Source organism: Carcharhinus amblyrhynchos, chromosome 18 (assembly GCF_965287045.1).
Source record: "Carcharhinus amblyrhynchos chromosome 18, sCarAmb.v2.hapA, whole genome shotgun sequence".
Taxonomy (NCBI): domain Eukaryota; kingdom Metazoa; phylum Chordata; class Chondrichthyes; order Carcharhiniformes; family Carcharhinidae; genus Carcharhinus; species Carcharhinus amblyrhynchos.
In genome coordinates, this window is record NC_137341.1 from 36811440 (window position 1) to 36831826 (window position 20387).

Sequence of the window (20387 nt, forward strand, 5' to 3'; positions counted from 1 at the left end):
ATCTCAGACAGAGTAACTAAGGTAACACAACCTGGGAGGGGCAAATTGGCTGGGGCTTCTCCTTTAAACCAAGAACATTGGAGCAGGAGTAGGCCTTTTGGCCCATTGAGCCTGCCCCACCATTCAGTTGGACCATTAGTTTTAAGATAGCTCTGGAGAATGATAGGTCTGTCCCAAAAGTTAAAATTCTAAATTGGGGCAAGGCCAATTTTGATCGTATCAGGCAGGAACTTTCAAAAGTTAATTGGGGGAGTGTGTGGGGAGGAAAAGGGATGTCTGGTAAGTGGCACACTTTCAAAAGTGTGCTAACCAGGGTTCACAGCAAACACATCCCTCTTAGAGTGAAGGGCAAGACTGGCAGAAGTCGGGAACCCTGATGACTCAGGATATTGAGGCCCTGGTCAAGAAGAAGACAGAGGCACATGATGTGCATAGGCAGCTGGGATCAAGTGATTCACTTGAAGAGTATAGGGGGTGTAGGAGTAGAATTAAGAGAGAAATCAGGAGGGCAAAAAGGGGACACAAAATTGTTTTGACAGATAAGGCAAAGGAGAATCCAAAAAGCTTCTACAAATACGTAAAGGCAAAAGAGTAACAAGGGAGAGAGTAGGACCTCTTAAGGATCAACAAGGTGATCTATGTGCAGATCCACAAGAGATGAGTGAGATCCTAAATGAATATTTCTCATCAGTATTTACTGTTGAGACAAACATGGGATGTTAGGGAACTTGGGGAATGAAATATTGATGTCTTGAGGAGTGTACATATTACAGAGAAGGAGATGGTGGAAGTCTTAAAGAGCATCAAGGTAGATAAATCCCTGGGATCTGATGAAGTGTATCCCAGAATATTGTGTGAGGCTAGAGAGGAAATTATGTGTCTCCTAGCTGGATATTTGAATCATCGATAGTCACGGGTGAGATGCCTGAAGATTGGAGAGTGTCAAGTGTTGCGCCTTTGTTTAAAAAGGGCTGCAGGGAAATGCCTGGGAACTACAGGCCAGTTAGCCTCACATCTGTGGTGGGTAAATTGTTGGAAAGTATTTTGAGAGACAGCCTCTACAGGCATTTAGAGATGTAAAGACTGATTAGGGACAGTCAGTATGACTTTGTGAGTGGAAAATCATGTCTCGCAAATTTGATTGAATTTTTTGAAGGGGTGACTGAGAAGGTAGATGAGGGCAGTGCAGTTGATGTTGTCTACATGGACTTTCGCAAGGCCTTTGACAAGGTACCGCATGGTAGGTTGTTGCATAAAGTTAACTCTTATGGGATCCAGGGTGAGGTATCTAAATGGGTGTGAACCATTCAGGGTAGTGTGTGGTTTGGAGAGGAATAAGCAGTTTCTGATGTTCCCCTGTGTCTGCTGCCCTTATCTTTGAGGTGGTAGCCTTTGCAGGTTTGGAAGGTGCTGTCAAAGGAGCCCTGGTGAGTTCCTGCAGTGCATCTTGTGGATGACACACGCTGCGTGTTGGTGGTGGAGGGAGTGGATGTTGGAGTGGTGGATGGGGTGCCAATCAAGTGGACTCCACTGTTCTGGATGGTGTCAAGGTTCTTGAGGTGTTGGAGCTGCACCCATCCAGGCAAGTGGAGATTATTCCATCACACCCCTAATAGGTGCCCTGTAGATGGTGGACAGACTTTAGGAGTCAGGAGGTGAGTTACTCACTGCAGAATTCTCAGCCTATGACCTGCTTTGTAGTTACAGTATTTGTATGACTGATAGAGTTCAGTTTCTGATCAATGGACAGTCCTTGAATGGGATGGATTGAGCAGATTAGGAAAGATTGGGATGTAGAGTAGAATAGAATCCCTACAGCACAGAAGGAGGCCATTTGGCCCATCAGGCCTGCACCCACCACAATTCTATCCATACCGTATCCCCGCAACCCCATGTATTTACCCTACTAATTCCCCTGGCATAAAGGCTCAATTCAGCATGTCCAATCAACCTAACCTGCACATCTTCGGGACTGTGGGAGGAAAGCGGAGCATCCGGAGGAAACCCACACAGACACGGGGGGAATGTGCAAACTCTGCACAGATAGTGATCCAAGCTGGGAATCAAACCCAGGTCCCTGGTGCTGTGAAGCAGCTGTGCTAACCGCTGTGCCATTGTGCTGGGATAGATTGGGATAGATTGGTTGCATTGGGAGGAGTGGGATGATTGGGCAGGACTTGAAGTGCAACCATTTAGGGCAGCACGGTAGCATATTGGTTAGTACTGCTGCCTCACAGTGCCACAAACCCGGGTTCGATTCCAGCCTCGGGTCACTGCCTGTGTGCAGTCTGCACCTTCTCCCTGTGTCTGCTTGGGTTTCCTCCGGGTGCTCCGGTTTCCTTCCACAGTCTAAAGGTGTGCAGGGATAGGTCATGCTAAATTGCCGCTTAGTGTCAGGGGAACTAGCTGGGGTAAATGCATGGGGTTATGGGGATAAGGCCTGGGTGGGATTGTGGTCGGTACAGATTTGATGGCCGAACGGCTTCTTCCTGATCCCATGCCACTGGTTCTTGGAGAGTGGAGAGAAACAATGGGAAGCCCCTGTTAACAGCAGCAGGATGGGAACGTACTGCAGGGGCGGGTGATGGGGTGGGAGGAGGGGGGAGTGCGGCATAAAACATTGTTGATATAATGTATAAATATTGACCAGGGGGCATTGAATAGAACCTCTCTATTACACTCACCTGAGAGAACAGCCTGACGTTAATAACTCACTGAAATGGGGCAACTCCATCAGTATGATCATCGCTTGGTAATACAGGGGGGAGTATCAGTATGGAATAACCGTGTTCCAGTGCAGCACAGTGGTGCAGTGGTCAGCACTGCTGCCTCACAGTAGCAGGGGCCTGGGTGTCATTCCAGCCTCGGGTGACTGTGTGGGGGAGTTTGCATGCTCTCCTCGTGTCTGCGTGGGTTTCCTCTGGGTGCTCCCACAGTTCCAAAGATGTGCAGCTTAGGTGGGTTAGTAGTGCTAAATTGCCCCTTAATGCCCCACGATGTGAAGATATGGGGATCTAATGGGGTAAATGCATGGGGGGTCACACAGCGATGGGCTTGGGTGGGATGTTCTTTCGGAGAGTTGGTGCAGGCTGGGTGGGTGGAATGCCCCTCTTTCTGTACTGTAAGGATTCTACGATGCTAATCTTTGGAGTGGAACCGTGAGCCCACAGCCTTCTAACTCGGAGGGCAGAGTGGGGCCCACTCAGCCACGGAGAAGGGCCCTCATAAGTGAGGGGTTTGGGGAGCTGCTTTCGGTCCTGGAGGGGGGGGGTCTCATCGAAAGGGGAGAGCAGCTAAAGTGAAACGACACAGGCACTTTGACACATTGCAGGAGCTTTGAAATGTGAGGAATTAGAATCATCCTCTTTCTTCATGTCAGAGTCTTCCCTAATATATTCGAAGGTGGAAGCATGTGTGGGAACAGTAAAAGCTATAATGTTTTACATGTAAGGAAAAGTAAGTGATCCATTATTTGAAATTGAGTACATGTACTTGACAATGACTCGAACAGTATTCTTCCTGACACCCAAGGCAAGTCAAGTGTTTGTGACTCTGGCACTAAATCTACACATAATTAGCTGCTGTGAGCACAATCCACTCTGAACCCATTGCTTCATAATAAAACATTGCATCAGGTTGCCTGGCAGCGCTGCCACCTCCAAGACTAAGTATTCATGTCCTGTTTAGTAAACATGCAGTTTGCAAGGGTTGTCTCAGGAAGGAAGGGAAATGTCACCCAATATGTGCTGGCATCAACTGCGACTTTGGTGGTAATGTGTAAACACCAAGTCGCTTTACATGAAACACAACAGATGGCAATTATTATCCTGCTACATCAACAGGAACTTCAAACAGTTGGCACGACAAACACTGTGACTAGTGCTTGGACACAATGATAGAGTTAAGGGACCGTCACCCGGCTGCATGTCAATTAAACTCTCTTGCCTAAGTGTATCTGGATATCGGACCTTGAACCAGACAAATGTGGCTCTCTAATGTATCGACACAATGTAGATGCTGTGTTTTCACCAGGACTGTAAGGAACCCTGCTACACCGTGCAAGGCTTAATGCTGCTTCTCCATTAACTCAGACCATTGCAAAGCTCTAATGATGGACCCGCTTCTGCGATAATGATCAATGGAGTGGGTGATATTGTGCTCAGTTTTGGTCCCCTTATTTGAGGACAGATGTTGTGGCATTGGAGGCAGTTCAGAGGAGCTTCACCAGAGTGATTCCAGAGATGAGGGGTTTGTCATGTGAAGAGAGATTGAACAGTTTAGGTCTATATTCTCTGGAATTTAGAAGAATGAGGGGAGATCAGATTGAGTTATAAGATGATAAAAGGTATGGATAGACACGGAGCAGATGCTTCCTCTTATGGGACATTCTAGGATGTGAGATCATAGTCTTAGGATAAGGGGAAGCAAATTTAAAACAGAGTTGAGGAGAAACCACTTCTGCCAAAGGGTTGTGAATCTGTGGAATTCACTACCCCAAAGTGCGGTGGATGCTGGGACTGTGAGTAAACTTAAGGAGGAGTTAGACAGATTTTTAATTGGTAATGGGGTGAAGGATTATAGGGAGAAGGCAGGAAAATGGGGATGAGCATATCAGCCATGATCGAATGGTGGAGCAGACTCAAAGGGCCAGTTGGCCTAATTCTGCTCCTATAATGTATGAACTTATAAACTTATGAGGTGATTAGCTGCTTAAGGGGAAATTAATTAGGTAAATAAGAGATGAAAGAGCAGGGCGGTAGGCTGATCGGGTGAGATGGAGTAGGGGAGGTGGAGACCTGTGTGAAGCATAGATGGGCTGAATAGCCTGCTGACTGTGCTGTAAACTTTACATGATTCCACATACTTCAAGGAGGATGGGAAGGTTAAAGGTTTGATGTTTATTTATTAGTCCAAGTAGGCTTACATTAACAGTGCAATGAAGTTACTGCGAAAATCCCCCAGTTGCCACACTTTGGGACCTGTTCGGCTACACTGAGGGAGAATTTAACACGCTCAATGCTCCTAATCAGTATGTCTTTCAGATGATATGGGAGCACCCAGAGGAACCCACGCAGACACGGGGAGAACATGCATCTCCGCATGCGCAGTGACCCAAGTTGGGATTTGAACCAAGTTCCCTGGCACTGCGAGGCAGCAGTGCTAACCACTGTGCCACTGTGCTGCAGTAAGATGGTACAGCAAAGATTGACGAGAATGGTTCCAGTGATGAGAAGCTGCTGGTTGGAGAAACTGGGACTGTCCTTCCTGAAGAAGGGAGGATGAAGAGAATAATTGATGAAGAAATGTTCGAAACGATGAGAATTCTGGATAGGGCAGTGAGGGAGAAACTGTTCCCATGGGGAGAAGGATTGAAGAACCAGAGGACACAGATTTCAGGTGAAGGTCAAAGGGAATAACAATGACAATGAGGAAAAGCCTTTTCACCCAGTGGGTGATCAGGATCTGGAATGCACTGTCTGAGAGCATGGTGGAGACAGATTCAAATAAGGCCATCAAAAGAGAATTGGATAATTATCTTAAGAGAAAGTATTTGGATGACACCTGGGAAAAGACAGGAAAAGGGTGGGGGTGGGGGGAGGGACATTGCAGTAGGATTAGGCGAGTTGCTCTTCCAGGGAGCTAGCACATCTGTGATGGGTTGAATGTTTTCCTTTTGTACTGTAACCATTCTATGAGTAAGATGCATCAATATGATTTCTTGATTACTTAAAAATGGTGTTTGAAGTAAGTCAAAACGTATGTGCAGTTCCCCTTAAAATAGAATAGAATCCCCAACAGTGCAGGAGGAGACCATTCGGCCCATCAAGTCTGCACTGACTTTCCGAAAGAGCACCTTACACAGACCCTATCCCCGTAACCCCATGTATCCCAGGAATCCCACTAACCTACACATCCTGGGACACTAAGGGGCAGTTTAACCAATCCACTTTACCTGCCCATCTTTGGAGTGTGGGAGGAAGCTGGATCACCTGGAGGAAACCCACGAAGACACAGGGAGGCAGCAGTGCTAACCACTGTGTCGCCATGCTGTCCATCATTCTTTAACCACCATCAGATATGACATTCCGCTAGTTAATGTAAACTCTTCCAATCAGTGAAAGATGGACCTCACTAGCACCCTAACAGGAACAACCATGGAGTGTGATTCTGGGGAAAATAGTCATTTTTATGCACTTTGAACTAATTAAATTTGAATCACAATTATATCAATTATTGCAGTTAGTTTTAGATTCGCAATAATTAAGCAAGTGACCAGTAGACGTGCATATTTCCCCCCCATTTTTCACAGTAGCAATCGAGCCTCGAAGAGGTGCCCATTAGACCACGCCGATCATTAGCACTCCCCCTCCCCCCACCCCGCCAAAGATTTAAAATGTGGCCTTGCAGCTTTTTACGCTCAGTCTGACCTCCATGGCAACCATTGCTGGCAACTACAAAATCTTGTCTCGTGACCCCACTGGATGTCGTGAGCCACAGTTTGGGGACCCCTGACATAAGTTCAAATCCCTCAACAGGTACTTTAAATGGATAAACCTGCAATAAAAAGCTAGTGTCAGATCAGCTGAACACAAAACTACTGGATTGTTGTAAAGATGCATCTGGATCACTAGAATTCTTCAGAGGGAAACATCTGCCACTTCCGGGCCTTTTGGCTAAGATCTAGCTTCAGATCGAGCCCAAGATGGGGTGCAATAACTTACCTTGTCGGCTTGGATCTTGTTGGTCTCTCTTGTGGGAACACTGAACTGGATTCAATTGGGATTTGAATTTGTTTTTTTGGAGCAAGTGAGGAATGGATTCGGGTTTGCCTGAGCATTGGTTTTGTCATTTTAAGAATGGGGTAACTATTTTTTTAAAACCTGGGCTGGAATTTACCACCAACCTGCCAACAGAATCGGAGCAGGTAAGGGGCAGACAATGAGAAGGTCCACTGGCATTGGGCAGGATTTTATGGTTTCAGGGTGAGCAAGGCCATAAAATCCCAGCCCTGGCCTGGGCTATTTGACTTCAGATCTACAGCAATGTGGTTGACTCTTAACTGCTCTCTGAAATGGCCTTGCAAGCCATTTAGCTATGTCCAAGAAAGAAGATCATCTCCACATTCTTATGGGTAATCAGGAATGGGCAATGAATGCCATTGATGCCCATATCCTAGGAATGAGTGATAACCAATGGAGATAAAGAGTCACCTGATTATTTTTCCCACAATGGCACGATGGCACAGTAGTTAGCACTGCTGCCTCACAGCGCCAGGGACCCAGCTTCGATTCCAGCCTCGGGTCACTGCCTGTGTGGAGTTTACATGTTCTTCCCAAGTTTGTGTGTGTTTCCTTGGTAGCTCCAGTTTCCTCCCACATTCCAAATATGTGTGGGTTAGGTTGATTGGTTATGCTAAATTGACCCAGTGTCAGGAGGATTAGTAGATAAATGTGTGGGGTTATGGGAATAGGCCCTGAGTGGGATTGTGGTTGGTACAGTCTCAATGGGCCGAATGGCCTCCTTTTGTACTGTAGGGATCCTATGATTCTATTTATAGACCCATAGAAATCTCAATCCAGAAGGAGACCCATTTTACCATTGCTACTTCAGCTTCAGAGCAATCAAACCTTATTCCATTTTCCTAATGGCTGCCTGTATCGTTAATACTTTTCCTCAGGTATTTCCGAAAGAATTTTGTGTCTCCGTGGGCACTCACAGGAGGACATAAAGGATTCCATGGCCAGTGTTTTGGAAGAAGTGCTCTCCCCAGTGCCCAACTGACGCAACAAGAACAGGTGATCTGGTCACTGCGGCTTGTAGGAGCTTGCTGTTGGCATGACAGTGGTGACTACACCTCAAAGAGATTTCATTGGCTGCAGAGCACTTTGCGATGCTGCAAAGGCCATGAGAAGGGCTACCTCTTAGAGTCCTAAGATGTGTCGGTTTGGTGGATTGATCATGCTAAATTGCCCCTTAGCATCCAACGATGTGTAGGTTAGGGGGATAGGGCATGCTAGATGAGTGAGGTGATGGAGAAATGAGAGGCCTTGGAAGCGGATGCTCTTTCAGCGAGTCGGTGCAGACTCAGTGGGCCAGATAGCCTCTTTCTGCACTGTAGGGATTCTACGGTCTAGTGAAAATGCAAGCTTGGCCTTTCTTTGAATCACACTTTTCTTTGAACATGTTTATACAGTGAGCCTCGGGACACTGCGGCACCATATAAATACATGTCGTTGTTACAGTGGCGCGGGATCTTTTGCAACAAGCTGAGAAGGTCAATGGAGCTTTGAGCATCTCCATTGAGAGATTGGTGCGGACAGGAAGTTATGATCATTGTAGATTCCCTTCAGGCCTCTTACACTTGGTGCAATGACAGCCCCTTTCTAACACGCTTTTGAAAGGATTGTTTTGATTAATGTTCTTTACACCTCAGCATTTTGTTCAGGAACTTGGATGAGGAACTAATACTGAAAAGAGTAGGACAGATAGATACGCCTTGTACGCTTTTAATATGCAGAATCTATTAGAACACATTGTACCGGTTACAACACTACAAGAGACAATAGATTGGCCCTGACAGCTTGGGCTGATGTTTTGATTGCCTTTGGTAAAAGAACAGAACAACCTGACTCCACAACTCCTGAGAGATGTCAGGTTATCCCTGGAAGGTAATCAAACCTCTTCTGCATTTTGGGTCCAATGATTCCGTCCAGTAATCAAAACAAAAAATTGACAACAAAGCCACATCGGGAGACATTAAAGAAGGATGCTGAGAAAGGGACGTGGAGGCCAAGTTTTAAGGAGCATCTTAAAGGTTACGGGAGATTTAGCAAGGGAATTCCTGAGCTTGGGGACCCAGAGAGCTGAAGGCCCAGCTGCCTGTGCTGGAGAGAAGGAAGTGGCTAACAGGTAAGGGGCCAGAATTGAGATTGTTACCACCCACTCCAGATGAATGTCCCCAAAGTTGTTGAGCCAGGTGCAACTCCTACAATTTCTCACTGTCCCCAATTACAGCATGGCAGCGCAGTGGTTAGCACTGCTGCCTCACTGCACCAGGGACCCGGGTTCAATTCCTGGCGTGGGTTGGACCCTAATGCACCCTAACCCGCATGTCTTTCGGACTGTGGAAGGAAATCGGGGTACCGGGACGAAACCCACGCAGACATGGGGAGAACGTGCAAACTCCGCACAGACAGTGACCCAAGCCAGGAATCGAATCCAGGTCCTTGGCGCTGTGAGGCAGCAGTGCTAACCACAGTGCCACTGTGCAAGAAGATACATAGCACAATCCTCGACTCATGAGGAGTAGATGGTTGAGTGTTGTGGCTGCTGAGATTTGAGATTTAAGTTGGGGTGACTTCAGTTGGTGGCAGGTCAGTTTTGCGATTCCAGTAGAATTAGGCAAATAGTTGGTTTTGTGATTTCAATGCTCTGCAGATTTAATTCTCTTCTTAGCTGTGACCTTTTACTGACTGGGCTAGCTTTCACAGTCAGAGAGAGAGAGAAAGATATATTCCTGCAAAACAGCCTTTTCCAGTGGGTAGGCCTGAGGATTGGGAAAATTCAGCAAAGGAGGACCAAGGGAATGATTAAGAAAGGAAAAATAAAGTCTGAAAATAAGCTAGCGGGGTTCATAAAAACTGACTGTAAAAATTTCTATAGATATGTAAAAAGAAAAAGATTGACAAAAACTAATGTTGGCCCTTTACAGTCAGGAATGGGAGAATTCATAGTGGGGAATAAAGAAGTGGCCAAGGAATTAAATTCACACATTGTTTCAGTGTTCACAAAGGAAGAAATGAATAATGTGACAGAGGTACTAAGAGAAACATATTTTGGTGAGGAGCTGAAGGAAATCAGCATTAGCAGAGAAATGGTTTTGGGGAAATTGATGGGATGGGAGGTGGATAAATCCCCAGGTCTTAATAATCTTCATCCCCAGAGTTCTTAAGGAAGTGACCCTGGAAATAGTAGATCCATTGCTAGTTATTTTCTAAAATTCTTTGGATTCTGGAATAATTCCTACAGTTTGGAAGGTAACTAATGTAAGCCTGTTATTCATAAAAAGGAGGTAGAGAGAAAACGGAACTATAGACCAGTGAGCCTAACATCGATACTGGGGAAGTTGCTAGAGTCTATTATCAAGGGTTTTATAACTCAGCATTTGGAAGGCAGTGGTATAATCAGACAAAGTCAACATGGATTTACAAAAGGGAAATCATGCTTGATGGATTTATTGGAACTTTTGGAGGATGTAACAAGTAGAGTTGACTGAGGAAGGTCAGTGGATGTGCCTTAGAAGGCTTTTAGAAGGCTTTTGACAAGATCTCGTGTTTAAATTGAGAAAAGTAGATATTCAACGAGACACTGGAGTCCTTGTGCATCAATTGCTGAGAGTAAGTGTGCAGGTACAGCAGGCAGTAAAGAAGGCAAATGGTATGTTAGCCTTCATAGCAAGAGGATTTGAGTATAGGGATAGCGATGTTTTGCTGCAATTGTATTGGGTGTTGGTGAGGCCACATCTGGAGTATTGTGTGCAGTTTTGGTGTCCTTATCTGAGGAAGGATGTCCTTGCTATGGCAGGAATTCAGTGAAGGTTTACCATGCTGATTCCTGGGATGGCAGGCCTGCCATATGAGAGGCTAAATTGGATGGGATTATATTCACTGGAGTTTAGAAGAGTGAGATCCTATAGAAACTTATAAAATTCTAAAAGGATTAGACAGTGTAGATTCAGAAAGAATGTTCCCTGTGGCGAGGGAGTCCAGAACTAGGGGTCAGAGTTTGAGGATAAGGGGTAAACCTTTTAGAATTGAGGTAAGGAGAAATTTCTTCACCAAGAGGCTGGTGAATGTGTGGAATTCACTACCACAGAATGTAGTTGAGGCCAAAGCATTGTCTGAATTCAAGAAGAAAATAGATATAGCTCTCAGGGCTAAAGTGATCAAGGGATATGGGGGAAGACGGGTCAGGATATTAAATTTGATGATCATACATGATCAAAGTAAATGGAGGAGCAGGTTCGAAGGGCCAAACTCCTGCTTCTGGTTTGTATGTTTCTATGTCTATGCTTGCTGGCATTAACTTCTGTGTAAAAACGTTTCATAGAGTATGCACAGACAGACAACCTGGGTCAGCTTTCATTTGGTTTTTAACCTTTGTATATTCCAAGTAGGAAGACAAATCCACAAAAATGCATCTAGGCACTACACGGGAAACCACTTGATGAGATGGTCATTATGTCCCATTGTCTCCACTAGAGATGGCAATTAGTTCCTTAATGCTTTTTAGGAGTACCATGACTGGTAACATGGTGGAGTTTCATTGCATCTTATTTTGCAACAATTTAGATAGTGTTTGTTTTTCCATTCAGAAAGAATACTTCGATTGTAATTAAAGTCCAATATTTCCAGAGGTAAGTTGGTGTTTTTAATTCTTCGTTATTATGATAAAGAGATAACAAAGAAAATGGAGTAAAGCAAAAAAATTCTGGAAAAGCTCAGAAAACCTGATATCTGTGGAGACAGAATGGAGCCAAAGTTGGGTCATCCAGACTCAGAACGTTGGCTGTATTCTGTCTCCACAGATGCTGTTAGACCTGCTGAGATTTTCCAGCATTTTCTGTTTTTGTTTCAGAATCCAGCACCTGCAATATTTTGGCTTTATCTTAATAAAAATGGAGTTATTGACTAATCGACAGAGCAACATTGATGCAGGCACTTAATGTGGATTATTTCAAAGTGCTTGTTACATATTTAAAAGGAGCCGTTTTTCACATGCAAACTAACCATCCAATTTGGACAGCATCCCGTGGTTAACGTTTGCCCAAGCTGTCAGGGACAATCTATCTCTTGCAGCTACGTTTCTGATATGTTACAGCTCTTTTCAAACCTCCTCCATTGGTCACAACAAAGGGTTTGTTTAAATTGTTTTCTCCGTGGACAGATTTTCCCCAATCCAAAAAGTCTTTTCCTTTCGTAAAGAGCCAATTTAACCGGGCTGTCTTAAGTCAAAGAAAGAGTATCTTTATTAGTTACAACAACCCAAGGAAAAAAATAATAAGGACATGACACACACGCATGTACAGGTGCCCACATCAGAAGTGAGAAGTTAAGAGTCCAAATAAAAGTTGAAACAATATATGACTCAGGGAGGGAATAGAGGGATACGGACTGAGTAAGGGCAGAAGGTTTTTTTAGTTTAGTTAGAGCACCATGATCGACACAGGCTTGGAGAGCTGAAGGGCCTGTTCCTGTGCTGCACTTTTCTTTGTTCTTTGTTTGGTTATAGAATCATAGAATCCCTATAGTACCGAAGGAGGCCATTCGGCCCATCAGGTCTGTACCAACCACACTCCCGCCCAGGCCCTAATCCCATAATCCCACCTTGCTATTCTCCTGGCCAATTAGCATGGCCAATCAATCTAACCCGCACATCTTTGGACTATGGGAGGAAACCAGAGCACCCGGAGAAAACCCACGCAGGCATGAGGAGAAAGTGACCCGCGGCCCTTAGCTTGCCTGTGCGGTGTAGATGGTGGTATGTTGCGGTTGTTAAGTAGAGCTGACTGTTGCATAGTAGCAGTCTGCTGGAGTTGCATGTTGGCTTGTCCCAGATGACCTGGTTTCCTCTGCTGAGGCAATCTTTTAATTTTCTGTTTGCTGCCATCTCTGTCAAAACGCACTGCCTCTATTGAGCAAAAGAGAAAAAGACCCGTCTTCAGTCTTCGTTCTTGCTTCTCATTGTCTTTGGCCAATTTTTAATCCAATTTCTCTGTGTATTCACAGAATGGAGTAAGTAGACATGTCTTGCATCCTTTTCGCTATACTTTCAGAACATCTACACATTCTGGAATGTAAATCAACAGAAGATTTTCTTTTGGATATTCTGATAAAGCCCATTGTCGCCACAACACTGCAGATTAAAGACAAGTCTTTTGTGTGTTCCGTATCTTTCCTTCAATATCCTTGTTAGAAGCAGGCCTTGGCACCTCTTCAGATGCAGAATTCCACGTTCCCGGGACAGAGCTGCCTGCATAAGCCACATAAAAAATGTCCATAAAGTGGTTACTTTGCAGTATCAGCTATCAGCCTGGGTGGCACAGTGGTCAGCACTGCTGCCTCACAGTGCTAAGGATCTGGGTTCAATTCCTGGCTTGGGTCACTATCTGTGTAGAATCTGTACATTTTCCCCGTGTCTGCATGGGTTTCCTCTGGATGCTTTGGTTTCCTCCCACTGTTCAAAAGACGTGCTGGTTAGGGTGCATTGGCCATGCTAAATTCTCCCTCAGTGTACCCGAACAGGTGCTGGAATGTGGCGACTAGGGGACTTTCACTGTGCAGTGTCAATGCAAACCTACTTGTGACACTAATAAATAAGCTTTTAAGAAAACTTATACCTTTGCTTGGTGGCATTTCTTTGAAAAATATAGATCTTCCTGAAAACACTCACGATGCCCACAAGTGGCTGGGGAATCTGGGAGCTGCATTGCATTTTCATGGCAGGTCCAAACTTCCCCAAAGGTGATGCGAAGTAACAGTAAGAAAGGGATAAGCTAGTGTCCTATTCCTTTCCATGGGAGTGCTGCTTTCTCATCCAAATCACTGAACCAACAGGAAGGCTTAAATGATGTCAATGCGAAACAATTTTAAAAGTAGATCATAAAGAAACTATATTTGTACAAAGTGTAAAGAGACTGAAAGAAAATGTTTAATGATTCAAGATTCCTTTAGAACCCATGTTTCAGAGGAAACTTTCCAACGCAGTTCCATCTGGAGTCATTCCAACGCAGATTCGCCTGGAGATATTCCAACGCATTTCCATCTGGAGATATTCCAATGGATCCCATTCTGGAGACACTCCCCGTGACAGGATCATGATGGGTGAACCTGTTGTAAACCATGCTGATATGATATCGCGTTGGCATGGTTTGAAAATACGATGAGGATTCAACATATCGCAGGTAGGGGGAGAATTTTACTAATATGTAAATACAGTGCATTGTATTTAAATCAGGTCAGGCCTGTTGTGAGACTGAACCTCATCATGTTACCAGTGAGGGGGCAGGTGAAGGTCGGAAGTCTCGAGCCTGCTGGCGACTTTTATGTTCCGCCAGATCTTGGGTCTCCACCGGCATTCCCGTGGATGGCGAACACGGGCTGAGGACCTGAGATTGAGGCTTCACCCTGCCTCGCCAGCTGAAACCCCAATCGGACCCTGTGCTGAATATCTTACACATTGTGGGATCTAGTTCTGATTTGAATGAAGTGGAGGTGCAGTTTCATAATCATTGACAGCAATCTGGGATCCGTAAGATGATATGTCGAGTACACGTTGGTTACAAGAATATACACAGACCTTGCATTGTAATTTTGATTATTTACATCCGGTTGAGTGAGATAAGCTCCTGTTTTATCTCATGGGCCATCGCTTCATCCTTGTTTTGTGGATTCTGATCACCAAAGCATTCTTGAAATGGGTAATACATGCTTTTATCCGACTTGCCATCGCTTACACTCTGTAGGATACAAGGCCAGACTACAAAGGCCTGAAATCTACTCATTCAGCAGCAGTGAGAACCTTTCATCACCCCATTCATTCCTCTGCCATTCTTTTGTGACTCTGTGGCTGTAAAGGTGAACGGAACAAATTGCTGATACCATTTGAACATTTGCTTTTGCTTACCAGCCTGGGCTTGAATAGACGGACATGTCGGTTTTTCCAAGATAAAGCCCTTCAGTTGTTTTTATTGTTCTCAGCCATGTTAAGGTCAAAGATCAAGTCAGTTTTATTGACTTCAGTTAAAGTCTAGGCCCGAGAGAAAGCCAGCTGGTCTCTATTAGAGCGTCGTCCTATCGGCAAACCCAAGCAATGAGGTAGCGCCAGGAGCTCCAGCTCCCCCTCTCGGTCACAGCCACATGACCTGGATATCGGCACTCACCCACTGTTCCCTCATTGTGGTCGATTCAGCAGCTTGGCACTCCCAAACTAACCCTCTGTGGCAGCTCCTTCACCACAGGGGGCTGCAATAGTTTGAGATGGAGGCTTATTGCCATCTCCACGGCCCTGGCCCTCATCCCCAGGACAAAGTCAATTCCTGCTGGGAGGTATGATCCTGCTCAAACTGACCATTCAGTCACACCTCCTGTAGGTCACAAGGTGCTGCGCCTGTGCTCACCAACTGACCTCTTCATTCCTGTGCTTTTAAAGGTGAGATTTATAGGCTAAATAGGGAATTGCTCGATTTAAACTTCAGAAGCTGACTTTCACTGGAGTATCTATGCATCCCTCCCTTCCTCTTTCCCTCCTCCCTCTTTCCCTCCCTTCCTCTTTACCTTTTCCCTCCCTCCCTCCCTCTCTCCCATTTTCCCTCCCTTCCTCTCTCCCTTTTTCCCTCTCTCTCACTTTCCCTCCCTCCCTCACTCCCTCCTTCTCTCCCCCTTCCTCCCTCCCTCTCTCCCTTTTTCCCTCTCTCCCACTTTCCCTCCCTCCCTCTCTCCCTTTTTTCCCTCTCTCCCATTTTCCCTCCCTTCCTCTCTCCCTTTTTCCCTCTCTCTCACTTTCTCTCCCTCCCTCACTCCCTCCTTCTCTCCCCCTTCCTCCCTCCCTCTCTCCCTTTTTTCCCTCTCTCCCATTTTCCCTCCCTCCCTCTCTCCCTTTTTCCCTCTCTCCCATTTTCCCTCCCTCCCTCTCTCCATGTGTGGAATTTTTCATCAGTGGGATTCTCCACTCCCGCCGCAGTCAGTGGACCTTTGAATGGCTTGCCACATTTTCCAGCCCTTCTCCCTCCATGATGGAGCCATAAAATTCATGCCATCTTCTTTATTTCTCTCTCTCTTACCCTCTTTCCATCCTGCTCTCTATCTTTACTAACCCTGAATACAGCTTTTTGCCTGTTTCAGGTGAAGGGTGAGAAGGGGGTTGGAGTGACAGAGAAGAAGGTGTGCAGTAACGATCTTCCCACCAAATAATGGGCAGGATTATTTGCATCCTGTGCAGGGTACATCACAGCGTCTGAGGCAACCGACCATTGGCTTAGTGGCAAAGTCTTCTGGTTCCACCACTGTCAATGGGGTGTCCCATTCTATGCACACACACACACACACACACACACACACACACACACACACACACACACACACACACACACACACACACACATTGCTGAGAGACCCACAGCATGGGTTTGCCATTGGCGGGACTGGAAGATCCCACCGGCAATTACGGATGGAAAATTCTGACCTATATGGAGAGTGGGCTTGATGAACCTTTGCTACCTGCCTGTATCCTTGTCCGGTAAAAGTTTGCTGAGAGGAATGTTGGGAACTAAATCGCAAATTTCAGGAAGAACTTCAAATTAAATTTCTGCTTGAAATCTTTTGTTGGGTTTCCTCATGTAAGAGTTCCCTCAACAGGAGCCATACTACGCTTGGAAAAATGAGTGCCTGGACCTTCTTGAGCTGGGTATAGGCCTGACTTATGTACTCAATATGTGGAGATGCTGGCACTGGACTGTGAAAAGCACAGTAAGAAATCTCACAACACCAGGTTAAAATCTAACAGATTTATTTGGTAGCACAATCCACAAGCTTTCAGAATCCTGCCCCTTCATCAAGTGAGAGTTTTGTTCACAAACACGGCATATAAAGAAACAAACTCAATTTACAAGATAATGATTTGAATGCGAGTCCTTATAGGTAATCAAGTCTTAAAGGTGCAGACAATGTGAGTGGAGAGAGGGTTAAGCACAGGTTTAAGATACATGGATTGTCTCCAGCCAGAACAGTTAGTGAGATTTTGCAAGTCCAGGCAAGTCGTGGGGGTTACAGATAGTGTGACATGAACCCAAGATCCCAGTTGAAGCTGTCCTCATGTGTGTGGAACTTGGCTATCAGTTTCTGCTCAGCGATTCTGCACTGTTGTGTGTCGTGAAGGCTGCCTTGGAGAAGCGTTTTCAGGTAAGCGTTTTCCGAGGTGACCTTCACGACACACAACAGCGCAGAGTCCCTGAGCAGAGACTGATAGCCAAATTCCGCACACGTGAGGATGGCCTCAACAGGGATCTTGGTTTCATGTCACACTATCTATAACCCCCACGACTTGCCTGGGCTTGCAAAATCTCACTAACTGTCCTGGCTGGAGAGAATACACATCTCTTTAACCTGTGTTTAACCCTCTCTCCACTCACATTGTCTGTACCTTTAACACTTGATTACCCGTAAAGACTCACATTCCAACCGTTATCTTGTAAATTAAGTTTGTGTCTTTATATGCCCTGTTTGTGAACACAACTTCTCACTCACCTGATGAAGGGGCAGTGCTCTGAAAACTTGTGGCTTGTGCTACTAAATAAACCTGTTGGACTTTAAGCTGGTGTTGTGAGACTCCTTACTGTTGTACCCTCAAGGCAAATGTGGAAGCAAGCAGAATAAAATGGAATTGATTTAAAGCGTCTGGAACTTTGGAAAAGATGCTGACTGCCATAAACCATCACTGGATATTGCTTAATATATTTGTGTTTTTACAATGCGAGTGGAGAGCACTCGGCTACCAACAAAAGTGAGTTGTGACACCATGTCCTGTAGCTACAAATCTAAAGGACAGTTTTAAGGGATTCATCGCCTCATTCCAGCCGTCACTCAGATTTACTGGGATTATCTAAATGTCACAGGGAACGGAGTTTCCAAAAAATGGTCTCTCTTGGGTAATGGTGGTGACATTCTCTCTGTAATTATTTTGCAATCATTTTTATGATGCACTTAGCAGCCCAAATCTGAAATTATTCTTATCATAATCAGTAAGAGTATTTTGACGGGCTCTACATTATTCATTATCTGCCAGTTCCCCAACTCCATTAACTGCGAGAGGAAAAATATTATGCAGACAAGAAACCAAAAAGCAATTCCTTTCTGAATGACGTTGTCCCCAAAAACATATTTTTGTTATTCATTCGTGGGACTTGGGCATCACTGGCTGACCAACATTTATTGCCCATCCACAATTGCCTGAGGGCAGTTGAGAGTCAACCACCCTGCAGTGGCTCTAGAGTCACATGTAGGTCAGACCAGGTAAGGACGGCAGATTTCCTTTCCTAAAGGGCATTAGTGAACCAGATGGACTTTTCCAACAATGGTTTCACAGTCATCAGGAGATTCTTAATTCCAGCTTTTTGTTATTGAACTGGAATTCCTCCATTTGCCATGCATGAGGTTCGAACCCAAGTCCCCACAGCATTAATAGTCTAGCAATACTAGGCCATTGCCTCCCCAGTGTAGTGGTAATGTCACTGGACTGGGACTCACAGAGAACCAGGTTGATACTCTGGGGCCGTGGGTTCAAATCCCACTGAAGGGACTGGTGGGATTTAAATTCAACTCCTAAACGTGAAAGCAGTTTTAATGATGATGGCCAGTGGGAAGGAAATGTGCCCTCTTCACCCAGCCTAGCTTATATTTGACACCAGGCATATGGCAATATGGTCGAGTTTTAACTGAATAAACGGCTCGGTTCCCCCCATTCAGTTTGGGAGATACTTTTGATGTGTAGTCACTGTCATAGCGCAGGAAAAGTGACAACTAATGTCCGCACGGCAAGGTCCCACAAACAGCAATGTGATGATGATATTTCGCCTGCTTTTGTGATGTTTAGTGAGGGAATGCTCCGTTACTCTTTTTCAACATACTGCCAGGGGATCTTTGGGATCCAGTCAAGAGCACCGATGGAGCCACGATATCATGCCTCGTCCAAAAAAACTGCACATGCAAACAGTACAGCACTCCCTCAGTACTGTACTGGAATGTTTACCTTGGCTGTTGAGCTCAAGTCTGGGAGTGGGATTTGAACTCACAGCTTTCTGACTCTGAGATAAGGGTGCTAAGGTTGACATGCTGAATGGCTGAGCAAGTCACTAAAGCCCCTTGAACCTGTTCCAGCTGTCATTCAGTGAGGCCATGTTTGAACGGCAACCTAACCCTACATCTGCCCTTGCCCACATCCCTTTGGTAAACAGAAACCTATCAGTCTCAGATTTAAGACTAACAACTGTTCCAGCAACAATTGCCATTTCATAGAATCCCTACAGTGCAGAAGGAGGCCATTTGGCCCATCAAGCCTGCGCCAACCACAAACCCACCCCTTTCTCGTAACCCCATATATTTACCCTGCTAATCCCCTGACACTAGGGTCAATTCAGCATGGCCAATCCACCTAACCCGCGCATCTTTGGATTGTGAGAGGAAAGCGGAGCACCCGGAGAAAATCCACACAGATACGGGGAGAACGTGCAAACTCCGCACAGAAAGGACCTGAGCTGGAATTGAACCCGGGTCCTTAGCGCTGTGAGGCAGCAGTGCTAACCCCTGTGCCATTGTACATCCCACGGAGAGAGTTCCAAACTTCACCCACCATTGCATGCAGAAATGTTTCCTAATTTCTCTCCTGATAGGTCTGCCTCGAATTTTTAGGCTACATTCCAGAGTACAGGACCCCCCCCAGCCTGTGGGAATAGTTCCTGTCTAAGAACTTTATCTGTTCTCCAAAACGGCTTTAAAGCTTTCAGTAAATCAGCCCTCAACCTTCCAGAGAATATACTCGTAGTTTGTGTAATCTCTCCTTGTCATTTAGCCCTGTAATTTATCTAGGCAGCACTGTGGAAGCTTTAGCAATCTAATTCTTAAGCGATAATTGACTCATTTCCAATATGCACAATAGAATAAAATGCAGGTTTCAAATGGCAATGGGCAAAGATGGCACCACTGCTACACACAGAACCAGGGACAGCTGGCCACAAAAAGGAATCCCAATCAGTGCCAGGCAAAACAATAAAAGTGAAGTCTGCAGCCCGCATAGAGTCTCTACGGTACAGAAGGAGGCCATTTGGCCCATTGAGCTTGCACTGACAACAATCCCACCCAGACCCTGTGACCCCACACATTTACCCTGCTAATCCCCCTGACACTAAGGGTATTTATTTTGGCCTGACCAAACAACCCACCTGCACATCTCTGGACTGTCGGAGGAAACCGGAAGATCTGGAGGAAACCCACGCAGACACGGGGAGAATGTGCAGACTCTACATAGGAGGTCACCGAGGGCCGGAATCGAACCCAGGTCCCTGACGCTGTGAGGCAGCAGCGCTAACCACTGTGCCACCATGCTGCCCAGCTCTTTTGCAACAAGAGCTGGGCCTGTTGTCAGTCGGCCAGAGCGAGTGAGTTGTTCGCTAACTGACTGGTGACATCTTATTCCTTTGAATTAGCATGGCAAAAAACAAGTTCGTGGCGGTGAGTAAAAATGTCATACTTTCAATAAAAAAACCAGGTGCCGCCTCCTCACAAATAATTGTGATGTGTCATTTGTTGCTGCAAAGGAACGGAATGACTATGTAG